The sequence below is a fragment of the Volvox carteri genome, assembly GCF_000143455.1.
Source record: "Volvox carteri f. nagariensis unplaced genomic scaffold VOLCAscaffold_75, whole genome shotgun sequence".
NCBI lineage: Eukaryota > Viridiplantae > Chlorophyta > Chlorophyceae > Chlamydomonadales > Volvocaceae > Volvox > Volvox carteri.
Genome location: NW_003307618.1, coordinates 584,077 through 584,807, shown reverse-complemented (window position 1 = coordinate 584,807; position 731 = coordinate 584,077). Strand labels below are relative to the sequence as shown.

Below are 731 nucleotides of genomic sequence, written 5' to 3'. Positions count from 1 at the left end.
GCCGCCGCCGCCGCCGGAGCGGCGGGTCAGCGGCCTCCGGAGGAGGCTCCTGCGGTGCCGCCAGAGGAGGCGGCGGCGGCGGCAACGTCCCCCGCACCCGCCGCTGCCGTACCTGATCATTGGCTGCCGGTGGTAGTTCATCTGGTACCGGCTCGGAATGGCGGCGGTGGCGGCGGCGGCAGCGGCGGCGGCGGGGGATTTCCCGCTGGCCCATCTACTGCCGCTGCTGGCGGCGCCGCCGCCGGAGGTGTCAACGCTAGCAGTACGATCAGCACGGAGAACGCCGCAGCGGCGCCGCCAGCGGAAAATAGTGGCGGGAGCGGTGGTGGTGGCGGTGGTGGTGATGGTGGCGGCGACGGCGGCGGCGGTGGTGGAGGAGGGCCAGTAGGGGGCCCCGGAGTGGAGGGCCCCGTTCAGGCGCTTCGGGAGCTGGGCCGGGCAACTGCGGTGAGTGTGCCTGCTGCGTGTGTGTTTTGCTTACGCGCGCGCACGTGTGTTTGTGTGTATTCACCAATTTGAATGCTCCAAGTTGGGGGATGGGATTCAACTGCATATGTGTGTGTGTGTGCGTGTGCGTGTGCGTGTGTGTTTTTCACCCTTGCCGTGCTCCCCCCCCTTCATGGGACATTATCACAGTTCTCAATCCCCGCGCACCCCTCCCTCCAAAACCCCCCACCCCATCACTCACTCCTGGGCGATCCCCCTCCCCCCACGTGGTTCGACTTATCCCC

General features: G+C 68.1%; 1 protein-coding gene across 1 annotated transcript in view; it reads left to right on the top strand.

Moving 5' to 3' along the window:
- The window catches only part of VOLCADRAFT_98697 (uncharacterized protein), a gene marked incomplete at both ends in the record, with an annotated part of 9,377 nt that overhangs the window by 4,705 nt on the left and 3,941 nt on the right, over positions 1-731 (top strand). The gene's annotated exons all lie outside the window — the stretch shown is intronic.